The sequence below is a fragment of the Chrysochloris asiatica genome, unplaced genomic scaffold, assembly GCF_000296735.1.
Source record: "Chrysochloris asiatica unplaced genomic scaffold, ChrAsi1.0 scaffold00093, whole genome shotgun sequence".
Taxonomy (NCBI): Eukaryota; Metazoa; Chordata; class Mammalia; order Afrosoricida; family Chrysochloridae; genus Chrysochloris; species Chrysochloris asiatica.
Window position 1 is genome coordinate 11,644,468 of NW_006408611.1, and position 13,298 is coordinate 11,657,765.

The following is a 13,298-nucleotide window of genomic DNA, read 5'->3' on the forward strand; positions in this document are numbered from 1 at the left end:
TTCAGGTCTCTTTTTCTAGTTGTAAACAGTTCAGGGCCGGCTGTGGCAGTTTGGTTTTAATTGGAAACTGTCTCTTTAAATTTTGAGGAGATCTGTGCGCATGCGTAGTGGCAGACTCTGAGGGTGGGGCTGGCATGCCCACTAGCTCAGGCACCCCCCTAGTCACCAGAATGGAGGTGCGCAGACATCCAGGGACCAGTGAACAGCTACCAAAAGAAAAGAATGTCCACACCTCTATCTCCGCTGCTCTGTCAGGCATCTGTGGCCGCTCTGATCCTTCCCCCCATTGGTCTCACCCAAGATGGCGGCTTCTGGAGCAGCTGAGCATCCCGAATCAGAAAGCAATGGATCTCTTGCTTCTGCCACAAATTCCCCCAGCTGTAAGCCTTCCAACCTTCTAAATATTTCTTTATATGTGATTCAGAGTTCTGAGACCACCCCCTGAGCCTGCTTTGTCAGGTATTCTGTGTTGTTGCTGACGTAGGTCTTTACTTCATTTCTACACGATCCGCCATCTTGTTTGTTCTCTTAAATGTGCTTTTGCTCTAAATGGGAAATAGTAAATATTGTCAAGGTTGTGGAGAAATGAGAACCTTATCCAATGCTAGTGAGAATGCAAAATGGCTTATAGTTGTTCTGGAAAACAGTCTGATGGTCCCTCAAAAAGTTACACATAGAGCTACCATTTGTTGTTAAGTGCTGCGGAGTCAGTTCCGACTCATAGCAACTCTGTATAAGGTTTCCAAGGAGCGGCTGGTGAGTTTACACCACCAACCTTTTGCTTCAAACTGACTTTATGGTCAAGTGCTTATTCTACAGTGCCACACCAGGATTCTAGAACTACAATTCATTTTTAGATGTGTACATGGGAGACTTGAAAGCAGCAAAGCAAACAGACACACGTACACCAATGTTCATTGTATCATTCCTACAATAGCCAAAATGTACAAACAACCTAGATGTTCATCGACAGATGGATGGATACACAAGATGTGGTACCTATGTACAATAAAATATTACTAAATTAAAAAGGGGAATGAAATCCTGATATATACTACAACATGCCTGCACCTTGTAAGCATTATGCTGAGTGAAATGAGTTAATCCAAAAGAACAAATATTGTATGATCCCACTTATATGAAATAGCAAGAATACCTCAAAGATATCATGGGTTCTCTTCCAAACCACCACAAGAAAGTGAATATTGCCGTAAAACAAGTAATGATTTTTTTTTTTATTTCCCAGTACATATAAAACTTGTCACAAACCTCAATTTACAAAAAAATGCTGTATCTGTGAAGTGCGATAAAATAAGGTATGCCTATGAGAGACCAAGGAGCTCTGGTAGCGTAGTGGTTACGAATTGGGCTACGAACCTTAAGGCCAACAGTTCGAAACTACCAGTTGCTCTGCGGGAGAAAAATGAGGCTTTCTGCTCCCGTAAAGATTTACAGCCTCAGAAACCCTGTACAGGGTCGCTTTGGGTCAGAACTGACTCAACAGTACTTAACATCAACAACAACAACATGTAGAGACCAGAGTTTATTAGTGGTTACCAGAGGTGGGAAAGAAAGAGAAAGGGTCATTGCTTAGGAAGCAGTGAGTTTCTGCTTATGTTGATGGGAAATTTAGGAATGATTATGGGTGATGGTTGCACAAATAAAAATACAAACCCACAGCTATCAGTCCATTTCAACTCATCCTGACCCTTTCTTTGTAGGGTTTCCAAGATTTTAAATCTTTATGGGAACAAACCAACTATTCTGCTGGTGAGTTTGAACTGCCAACCTTGTGGTTAGTAGCCCAATACCTAATCCACAGTGCTACCAGAGGTCCTTACAAACATGCTGCATATCATTGATGCCAGTAAATTGTACACTTGAAAACTGTTCAACTGATAAAGTGTCATGTATATTTATATCAATTTGGGGGGTGGTAGAATGTGCTTTTTCTCTGAATTCTCCTTTACTTTGCTAATCTGACTGAGGAGAGAGGGGTTGTTGTTGTTGTTGTCAGGTGCCATCGAGAGAGGGGTAGTAGAGCAAAAGGACTTTGAGACAGTGGTTTCCAATTCTGGGCCTCAGAGAACCCATGGCCCACGACTATGGCAAAAAGGAGAAAACTACAACTCACCGAGTGTTTTTCCTAAAGCAAAATGGTTCCAATTAAACAACTGTCCTATAATCTGAAATCAAATTTTTCATATTTAGGTGTTAAATTATACTTGCTTTCAGGTCACATGATGTTGGACCTCTGTTATTTAATCTTTAAAATGGGATGAAGGGGCATAGTAACTTCTAGGGGTTCTTAGATCTCCAATAGTCTAAGATTCTCGGGGTCTGGGTACAAGAACACGCTACCTAGGACTGCCACTCTCTCACGGCTTGATTGTTTCCCCAACTTCCCCATCTTGCATGCCCCCTTCCCAGCCTTAACCCACTCAGTCCCACAAAGTTTGTTCTTTGGGCTGACCTCTGTGTGCTCTTTGGGGAGAAGCAGCCCCTCAGCCTTGCACTCTGGATTAATTGATAACCCAGAAGAAACAGGTTTCAGATATCCTAATGTTTGTCTGGGAGTTCTAGTGCTGTAGGATAAGCACTGGACTGCTAGCCGCAATATCGATGGTTCAAGTCCACCAGCTACTGTTTGGAAACCCTATATGGGGTTGCTATAAATTAGAACCTGTTGTGCTCTGGGTTAATGCGCCAGACTGCAAAGCCATTTGAACTGTAAGGTCGATGGTTCAAATTCATCAGCTTCTCCTCGGAAACCCTATACAGGATCACTATGGTTCAGAATCAACTCAACAGCACTTAACAACAACGTTTGCCCTGAGATATTCCGTGGAAATGCCCAGGCTCCTCACTGTTCTAGAGGTTGCTGTTGTTGTTGTTAGGTGCCATCGAGTCAGTACCGACTCATAGCAACCTTATGCACAGCAGAACAAAACACTGCCCGATCCTGGGCCAACCTCACTACTGTAACCATTCTTGAGTCCATCGATGCTGCCACTTGGCCAATCCATCTCGCTGGAGGTCTTCCTCTTTTTCTCTGACCCTCCACCTTACCAAACATGATATCCTTCTCTAGCGACTGTTTCTCCTGACAATATGTCCAAAGTATGAGAGATGAAATTTGGCCATCTTGGCCTCTAAGGAGCACTCTGGTCACACTTCTTCCAAAATGGATCTATTCGTTCTTTTGGAAGCCCTTGGTGCTTTCAATATTCTCCTCCAATACCATAACTCAAAAGCATCAATTCTTCTGTGGTCTTCCTTATTTACTGTCCAGGTTTCACATGCACATGAGGTTATTGAAAATACAATGGCTTGGGTCAAGCATACTTTAGTCCTCAAGCTGACATCTTTGCTCTTCAACACTTTAAAAAGGTCTTGTGCAGCAGATATGCCTAATGCAAAAGTTGTTTGATTTCTTGATTGCTGCTTCTGTGAGTGTTGAATGAAGTCTTTGACAACGTCAATCTTTTCTCCATTGATAAGAATGTTGTTTATTAGTCCAGTGAGGATTTTGGTTTTCTTTACATTGAGATGTAATCTATACTGAAGGCTGTGCTCTTTAATCTTCATCAGTAAATGTTTTAAGTCCTCTTCACTTTCAGCAAGCAAGGTTGTATCATCTGCATATCGTAGGTTGTTAATGAGTCTTCCTCCAATCCTGATGCCACATTTTTCTTCATATAACCCAGCTTCTTGGATTGTTAGAATAATACAAAAGCAGTGAGAAGGGTTAAAAACACAACAGTAAATACCAAGGTAGAGGGTGGGATAGAACACGGAAGGAGACAGAGGTTCTGACTAAAGGATATCCGACTCCCAGATATCTGAACTAGGGAGTCATTCAGCCATCTTGTCCAGTCACTCATGTTAACAATGACCCAGGGAGGGGAGAGGAGTCTTTGAATGGAGGTGAAGGAGGTGTGCATAATTTTGCTCTAGTATAATCACAGCTGGAGCAAGGCCTAGAGAAACCCAATGGAAAGGAACTGAAGAAGAAAGACTTGGAAATTGAGTCCAGAGGAGATCAAAACCAACAAGTTAGAGCTGACCCAGAACCAAGGGTCCAGGTTCCCCATGACCCCTTGTGCTCTCTGCTCCAGCTTCCTTCCTTGATCTGGAGTCTTGGCTCAGCTCTTAGGACATCGCAGACAGGCCAGATAGGCCTGGAGCTCTGGATGGAGACAAAGGAGGTCTGGACAGGAGCCCTTCAGAATGTGTTCTACAAGAATGGCAGACTTGTTACTCAGGTGAAAATCCCTTCCTTCCAAGAAGGAATCCTTCCAGTCCAAGTCTCAGCCTGTAAAAGAGGAACTGTGGTTACTTTTACATTTAGAACAGAATTTGTACCTCCCACATACAATTTTGCATCCTATGTGGGTCTAGGGATAGAAGTGTCATGGGATTCAGAGGAGGCAGCAGATAGGGGCAAACCTCACAGATACTGTAAATCGTAAATACTAGAATTTTACTCCAGGGAGAATAACACTATCTGGAACACACTGTGGCCCATGATATGAAACATTACTACATCAAGCATTGGTTGAAAGGCCCTGTTGGAAGTTTCCTGGATACATTTCCTCCCCATGTTTGTAGCACTTACAGTTATTGGTGGAGGGCATTCTTTAAGTTGATGATGTTATGGACCAGAGGGAACTAGCCCCAAAGTCTCCAAATCTACCTGGGAACTGCTACCAACTCTAGGAAGACTTCGAGCAGGGCGACCTTGGGCAGGCTGGGGAAATCCCTGGGCTCCGCAGCTGTTTCACCCTTGATTATACAGGCCTTCAGTGCCTGGGAATCTGGGAACTGAGGCAGCTGCATGACCTGGAAATGGATAGATGGAGAACACCAGGTTTGCTTGCTACTCATTCTCACCTTTTCCCTGAGAGCATGAAGTGAGGCTGGGAGGCTCCTGGGAACTCATGCCTGCCTCCTAGGACTTGGCAACCAGTCCCACAGCTGATGCAAGGCCATCAGTGGGTGAGCTCAGCCAGTCCATGGCACATGGAGTCTCTTGCACCCAACCGTACCCTTGCAAACACACCCATTCACCCCACCTCTACTTTGGCCCCCCTAGGCCTCCAACTCCATTCCTTCAAGAAGCAGAGCAGGGTTGCCTAAGGGTCTCGGAGCAGGCACTGCTGGGGGACTAGATGTGGTGTTGAGCACATGTGAGCCAGCCTCCCTCCCTGCATGGCAGCCTGAGCACTGTGTCGGGACAAAGAACAATGCCTCTAAGAGACTGTCCAGTGGAAGTGAAGGCCGTGGGCACGTTGGTCCCTCAGAGGTCTTCAGAGGTCAGATGGCCCCTGGTGAAGTCTCCAGACCCTACATCCCATGAGAAGGGTTGACTTACTTTCATCCCCAGGATCCTGCCATCTTCTGTAAGCACCTCAGGGTATCATCAGGTGAGGCTACTATCGCTTCAGCATCCATATACTAAGGGCTCAATAAGAATAGCTTACCATGCCATGCAATGAGTGTCTCATTTTACAAAGCATCTTCATGACACATTAGTAATTCAAGGGATGAGTACCAATACTGTGACATAGAGTCACACCCACTGAATCTTCCTACTTCCTCATGCTTCTTCTCCAAGCCTTTGTCCAGCCCCACCAGCATGCAATGGAGAAGGAAGTAGGCTTCCAGCTGCAGTTTCGTCTGTTACATAGACCCTTTTTAGATAGAGGAACAGAAAGGAGTGTTTCTCATGGGGCCTGGGGAGTGGGTGAAGGAGGTTAAGAGACTCGAATTCAGGGTAGAAGTATGTTGGGCAGGCATGTCTGGAAAGGACAGAGATCTGGGGAGCACAGAGATCTAAGGGAGGGTGTCAGAGTACTGGAGTTGCAGTTCCTAACCTCAACGCCTCAGTTGAAACAAAGGTTCACGGGTCAAGCTGAGCTCAGGTGTTGCTGCTGGAGGCTCAGGCAGGCTTCAGGGCTGGTCTCTCCAGTTCTGGCTTAGTAGCAATGCCAGTCCTAGCCTCACTGTTGATTCCAGGGTTGAATGAGGTGTTCCTAGATTGTTCTGTTCTAGCTTGGGCCTGCTCTTTCTCCTTGGGCCCTCTGTAAGTTGCTATACATGTCCCTTCATGACCCCTTGCCCAGACTCCCAGCAGCTCTTAGAGTTGATGCAATATCAGATGCTAGTGAGCTCAGGCTGCCTGGACTCCCAGGCAGGTAAACACACATTGCCCATGCTGGAGGGAAGAGCCTGTGCCAATTGCACCACCTCAGCCCTCCTGGGCCTGGCAGGAGGCCTGTGGTCGGGCTGCAGGCAGGTGTGTGCCTTTTCATTGAAAGGATGCTGGACTAAGAAGGCCCAGCTCTGGGCAGCCACAGGAGGCCAGGCCTGCTGGGCACACCAAACCCTTTTGTCTATTTTCTTATCCTTTCATAAATACTTCATGGCAGGGAAAGAGTATCTAAAGAGAAAGTCCAATGCACAGCCAGCTCTTGACTCTGTCTCAACCCTGAATCAACAGAGAACCAATGGTATAACTTAAAAACAAAACAAAACAAAACTACAGCGTTATGCATGCAACAAAACATTCAGTTCAATACATGGATATTTCAGTGATATTAATCACATTCTTTAAGTTATGCAACTATTCTTGCTATCTTTTTTCAAATGATCCCACCACCAAATTATACCATATATTCAGTGCACTTTAAGCAAAAACAAAAAACCATGCAACAACAGCTTCTCCTTCCTCCAGCCCCTGGTAACCAATTACTTAGAGTTTCTATAGATTCACTTATTTTATATTTTATTTCATATGACTTCATAGAGCATTTGTTCTTTTGTGTCTGACTTACTTTGCTCAGCATAATGTCCTCTTGGAATCACTTTTAAGTTATATATATAGTATTTATGTATGTTATGCCATCCTGGTGTGGAGCTATGGGATAAAACACTGGACCACAAGGCCAGTTTGAACCACAAGGTCGGTAGTTCAAACTCACTAGCCACTCCTTGGAAACCCTATACAGGGTTGCTATGAGTTGGAACCGAGTTGACAGCACTTAACAATAACAACAATGTATATTATAATGTTGTTGTTGTTGAGTACCGTTGAGTCGATCCCGACCCGTAGTGACCCTGTATAGGGTTTCCGAGGAGCAGCTGGTGAGCTTGAACCACCGACCTTGCAGTTCAAATGGCTTGTTAATATCTGGCACATTAACCCACAGCGCCACACCAGGACTCTGTATCTTATAATAGATATATTTAAAGTGTTGAAGAGCAGAGATGTCAGCTTGAGGACTAAGGTGCGCCTGACTCAAGCCATGGTATTTTCAATAACCTCATATGGATGCAAAAGCTGGATAGTGAATAAGGAAGATCGTAGAAGAATTGATGCCTTTGAGTTGTGGTGTTGGAGGAGAATACTAAAAGTGCCATGGACTGCCAAAAGAACCAATAGATCTGTTTTGGAAGAAGTGCAGCCAGAGTGTTTCTTGGAGGCCAGGATGGCTAAGCTTCACCTCTCATACTTTGGACATGTTGTCAGGAGGGAACAGTCGCTGGAGAGGGATGTCATGCTGGGTAAGGTGGAGGATCAGAGAAAAGAGGAAGACCCCCAATGAGATGGATTGGCCAGGTGGCATCATTGATGGCTTCGAGTGTGGCGGCGGTAGTGAGGTTGGCCCAGGATCGGACATTGTTTCATTCTGCTGTGTATGGGGTTGCTATGAGTCAGTTCCGACTCGATGGCACCTGACAACAACAACAACAACATATTTAATTGGATATTACAATCACATGGTATGAAACTGAAAGGGGGTAAAAAGAGTATAATACAAAGAAAACCAGGTCTTCCTCCCACAGCTGTTGTTTAATTGCTCTATTTTCCTCCCAGATGCAAGCCGTATTATCAGTTTGGGTATTTTTCCAGAGATAACCTAGATGAACCACTGCACTTTAGATTATCTCAGCACACAAGGTCACATCTTGCTCAGTTTTTAAGCCAAAGCTGAAAAAGGACATAGTACCTTGATTTGAACATTCCTTTGGAATAACTAGGAAAGAAATCCTTCTCATAACTTCTCTCCCCTTCTCTCCTTTCCACCTTTTACTTCAGCCAATGTCCAAGGCAAAAGGGAAGAAGGACCGATGGAGTTGGCCTCATTTCTTCCTGGTGTGGTGCTGTAGGATCAGCACCGGACTTCAAACCATAAGGTCAGCAATTCAAACCCACCAGCTGCTCCTCAGAAACCCTAAACAAGGTCGCTATAAGTCAGAACCCACTTGATGGTGCTTAACAACAACAACTTCCTCAAGGAAGTTAAAGAGTCTAGATGTTAAGGAGTCCTCAGGGTCACAGAGCTAGTTGGAGCACCCCCAGTTTTCCTGCCATAATATCCTATTGAATATTAGACTCAATTGATATTAAATTGAAATTTAATATATGTGATTGTAATCACCAGCTGTCTTAAGAATTTAGTGCTGCAATAATGGAAATAACCACAAATGGACTGTTTTAACAAACAGAAACTTAGTCTTTCACAGTTTAAGAAGCTAAAAGTTCAAATTCAGGGTCCTAGTTCTAGGGAAAAGCTTTCTCTGTCAGTTCTGGGCAAATGTCCTTGTTTCGTTTCAAATCTGTGGGACTGGCATTCCCTGGAAATCTCCTTGTGTCTTGGCATGAATCTTCTCCACATCTGTGAGGTTCTTTGCATGGGGACCCTGTATTGATAGGACATGCGCCACTCCCAGTTCTTCTTTCTTGGTGGTACTGAGGTCCCTCTTTCTTTATTCACTTCTCTCTCTCTTTTATCTCTTATAAAAAATAAAAAATAAAATGATGCAGGCCACAGCCCAGGGAAGCTCCCTTTATGTCACTGTGACCTCAGTAAAGATGCTGTATCCCCACCCTAACCCTGACTATTAACATAACAAACATAACCTAATCACCTAATCGCTCCCCACAAGCAGAGGTTAGGAGGGTCACACAGTGGAGGATAATTACATCAGATCACACAATGGAGGGCATCATACAATACTAGGAATAATGGCTTAGCCAACTTGACATATATTTTGGGGGAACACCATTCAATCCATGACATCTAATATCCTACTACCCTCCCTGTGCCTTGTAAGTGTCATCACATTTTTCAATATGGGCACAACAAGGCTATTGGCATCTCAAGGGTAGGGTCAAAGACTTTTCTGTTGCCCCCTCAAATTTGGAATGTGAGCAACTTCTGAGCAGCCCCTCTGCAGTGGTCAAGGATACTGGATGAATCAAGCCAGAGAGGTAGAAGGTCTGCTGTACTGCTAGGGGCAACCTGAGGTCGTGAGGTTTGCTATCTGGACGCTTGCACATTCCTGACCACCAAATACACTGAAACTCAGGTCTGTCCTTCATTATTTCTTATCTGCTTGGTTAGCTTAGTTCATGTCCGTGTTCAGAGGGCCAAGGTCTTGGGTTGTCTCCCTAAGGGTGGAATCATCCTGTGGTAAAACATTCTGTTGTTTGTCTATGAACAGTGCACAGTGTTGCAAATTACAGTGGGATAACAAAGGAGGCTGACCCTCAATGAAGTGCAAAGTGCACAGGTGCTCCATTGAGGAAGTACTTCCTTTGTGATCCCCTCCTTCCCCCATACCTCATATCTGGCTTCTATAATCCTTGTTTTTCTTCTGTATTTTATGTAAAGGTTAATTTCAGTAAAACATGGCTCTCTCTAAAGGTCACAGAGTGCCCAGAATGATTAGATTCTCAGAAAACAGATAATAAGAAAAGACAGTGGCTATAGAGGGTAAGAATTGTACCTTTTTGATGATCCAACAGGAACAAAGGAGACGTTTTTTATTTGTCTCAAAGAACAGAAAGTAGCATGCATGGTTGTTTATGAGTTCAGGCTCAGTTCTAAGTCGGGCTTTGGTCTTCCTGGTTCAGTCATGGCCAACAGAGCAAAGCCGGAATGAATCAGATTTGTAAAATGTGAGTGTACCAGAATGATAACTGGAACAGGAAAAACTATAGGCCAACACCCTGCTAGAAACTTAACCCCCCTTCTAGAAAACAAGAGCAGCATGCATATTGCATAACAACCAAATTCTTGACCGGAAAAGTTGTAAACAACAGTGCCCAGCTCAAAGATGGCAGCCAACCACATCCTTACGAGTGTGTGCTGCCCTTCACAGTCCTGGTGATAACCTAATCTCCTGCACTAGTCTCCTGAAAGAGCTCAGTATGCTTCTGAGTCTCCAATTTTGGGGCTTTAGCCTGTAATTTTTCCTGTTCTAATCATTGCTCTGGTGATTCCATATTTTACAATTCAGATCTGCACAATTTTGCTCTGTCAGTCATGACTGAACTGGTTGTAACCAGCTAGAGCCCTGGTTCTAGGGTGGATGTGAAGATATCAGTGCAATGTGGAAACCATGGGGAGGAAGGACCTGGCAGACAGACCTGTGAGTCAGACGGCACTCCTGACTTGAGAAGTTCAGAAAGCCCAGAAGGGAAAGGTGCAGGTGGAAGCTGGTGGACTCAAATCAGAAACAGGGGTTCCGGAGCAAGGAGAAAGGTGTTGTTGTTGTTGTTGCCAAGTGCTGTTGAATTGGTTCCAACTGATAGTCACCCTGTATAGGGCTTCTGAGGCTTTAAATCTTCATGGAAGCAGAAAGTCTCATCTTTTTCCCATGGAGTGGCTGGCTGGTCTAACCGTGGCCTTGTATTTGTGTAGTCCAGTACTTATTGTATAAAGCCACAGTAAGTCTCTATAAAATAAGGATCCAAAGCAGACATTTAGGGGTAGATATGATTCTAAAAAAAGTGAAAGAGAATAAAAGAAAATGGATGAAAGAAAGAGATGAAATGTTATTAGGTGCCATCTAGTTGGTACCAACTCATAGTGACCTTCTGCACAACAAAAGGAAACATTGCCCTGTCCTGCACCATCCTCACAGTCATTGTTACGCTTGAGGACACTGCACCTGCCACTGTGCCAGTCCATCTCGCTGGGGGTGAAGTACTGCTCAACAAATTAGTGCAAAGAAATTTGCATTGGCACACTAGATAATAGACCCAGCTGAGCTCTGGATGAGAAGACTGAGAAAAGAAAGCAAATCTAAATGCACAGAACAGAGGTGAAATTTTAGAAAACATTCCAGCTGAATTGTGTATCTTGGTGGAAGGGAATGCATTAGCTGCTGTGAGGTGTTGATAACATGATTGGATTTTAATGTTTGGTTACACTGATAAAGGTAAAGGAATGGCATATCTAAGCTGCAGCAAGTCAAAGAGAGGCAATCTAGAAGTTCTCTACTCAGGTGTTCTGTTACCACCTGAAAATTAATGTGCATATAAAAGAACTCACCTACTCTAACAACAGGCTCCCTTCCCCATTTTCTCATTCTAAGACATCTCCATCCTAAAGAGCCAGAGGACCAGATCTGGGGCCATAATCTCATCTGACTCTCACCAGTCTCCCCAGAGAGCAAAGGTTTGTTGTGGGATCTTAGGTCCCACTTGCCTGCTTGGAATTCCAATCTTGGACTCCTGCCAAATCCTGTTTCTCTCTTCCCCATCACCCATGCCTTGTTCCTTCCTAATTTCCACTGTGGGAGAGGATGACTCTTAGATTAAATTGGATGAAATTGGTTGATTCAACCATTGAAAAAATGGTGGTCTTTCTTTAGTATAGCCACAATGAGGCCATTCTTCCAGGGAAACTGTTGATAAAGTGCTAACAAAATCACTCATCTATAACCTACATTCAGTCTGTCAGTCATAATAAATTACAACAATAAGGATTCATGTTTATTGAACATATTTTATGTGCTAAGCCCTGGGCCAAGACTGTTGTTGTTGGTGCCATCAAGTTGGTACCAATTCATAGTGACAACAGAACAAAACACTGCCCGGTCCAGGGCCAACCTCACAATTGATGCCACATTTAAGCCTATTGATGCTGCCACTTGGCCAATCCATCTCACTGGGGGTCTTCCTCTTTTTTTCTGACCCTCCACCTTACCAAACATGATTTCCCTCTCCAGTGACTGGTCCCTCCTGACAATATGTCTGAAGTATGAGAGACAAAGTCTGTCCATCCTAGCCTCCAAGGAGCACTCTGGCTGCACTTATAACAAAATGGATCTATTGGTTCTCTTGGCAGCTCATGACACTTTTAATATTCTCCTCCAACACCATAACTCAAAAGTATCAATTCTTCTACAGTCTTCCTTATTCACTGTCCAACTTTTGCATGCATATGAGGTTATTGAAAATACCATGGCTTGGGTCAGGCCCACCTTAGTCCTCAAGCTGACATCTTTGCTCTCCAGCATTTTAAAAAAAGGTCTCATGCTGCAGATTTGCCTAATGCAATATGTCATTTGATTTCTTGACTGCTGCTTCCATGAGTGTTGATGGTCAATTCAAGAAAAATGAAGTGTTTGACAACTTCAGTCTTTTCTCCACTCTTAAGAATGTTGTTTATTGGTCCAGTGGTGAGGATTTTTGTTTCTTGACTGTGAGATGTAATCCATACCGAAGGCTGTGCTCTTTGATCTTCATCAGTAAGTATTTTAAGTCCTCTTCACTTTCAGCAAGCAAGGTTGTATTATCTGCATACTGCAGGTTGCTAATGAGTCTTCCTCCAATCCTGATGCTACGTTTTTCTTCATATAACCCAGCTTCTTGGATTATTTGCTCAGCATACAAGTTGAATAAGTATGGTGAAAGAATACAACCCTGTCACACACCTTTCCTAATTTTAAACCATTCAGTGTTCTTATGTTCTGTTTGAACAACTGCCTCTTGGTCCATGTACAGATTCCTCATGAGCACAATTAAGTGTTTGGAATACTCATACTTCGCAATGTTGTCCATAGCTTGTCATGATCCACACAATCGAAAGCCTTTGTGCAGTCAATAAAGCACAAGTAAACATCTTTCTGATATTCTATGCTTTCAGCCAACATCCATCTGACGTCAGCAATGATATTCCTTGTTCCACGTCCTCTTCTGAATCCGGTTTGAACCTCTGGAAGTTCTCTGTCAATGTATGCTTGTAGCCGTTTCTGTATTACCTTTAGTAAAACTTTACTCTCATGGGATATCAAAGATATTGTCTGATGATTTCCATTTTCTGTTGGGTCACCTCTTTGGAATGGGCACAAATATGGATCTCTTCTAATCGTTTGGCCAGATAGTTGTGTTTCAGATTTCTTAGTATAGATGAGTGAGTGCCTCCAGTGCCGCCTCACTTTGTTTTTTTTATTTCAATTTTTATTCCATCAATTCCAGGCGCCTTGTTCTTTGCCAATTC